Below are 685 nucleotides of genomic sequence, written 5' to 3'. Positions count from 1 at the left end.
AAGACACATTCAGAGTGCTTTGTGTTCATGTTTTTGATAGTTTAATTTGTGTATTTTTAAGAATACTCTCCTACCTTTCAATTTATGAAATCTAAATTATCAGAGCTTTGTGAAATGAAAAAAAAAAATGCATTGACTTCATCTTCAGCATGTACACTGTGTTTGACACAGTGACCTGTGTGACCAGGCAAGGGAAGCGTGACCTTTTGTACCAGGAAAGCTGAAGAGCACTACTGAAGAATGAAACGGTCACAAATCCTGAAGCAATCGTGACCACGACTGAGAGATGAGAGCAAGGAAAGCAAAAACACTTCACAACATGTGTTTTTAAGAGTCAATTTAAAAATACAAACAAAGTGACTGCAATGGACTTCAGCAACAAGGAAAACTTTCATAGCAAATAGAAACGACACCGCTCTGTTCCTTTACTTATTGCTGAAGGACTCGCTTCCACGCTGTGGTTGCATTTCCTGGTCACAGTTTTGTTCCTTGACATGTTTCCAGCGGGATGGGGCGCGCACCACTGCTAAAAATATGTTTCTGTATTTCAGAAACATCCATGCGAAGTTATTGAGCTGGCTTGACTTTTCACCAAAAACCTTCCGAACCACTGCGACAAATTCAAGATGACAGTGAGCTGCCCCAAAAATGTTCTGGCCCAGAACGGGCGCCTGGAGCTTGCCCC

Source organism: Manacus vitellinus, unplaced genomic scaffold (genome assembly GCF_001715985.3).
Source record: "Manacus vitellinus isolate BGI_N305 unplaced genomic scaffold, ASM171598v3 scaffold_1_pilon, whole genome shotgun sequence".
Classification (NCBI taxonomy): domain Eukaryota; kingdom Metazoa; phylum Chordata; class Aves; order Passeriformes; family Pipridae; genus Manacus; species Manacus vitellinus.
Note: the sequence above shows the minus strand (reverse complement) of the source record.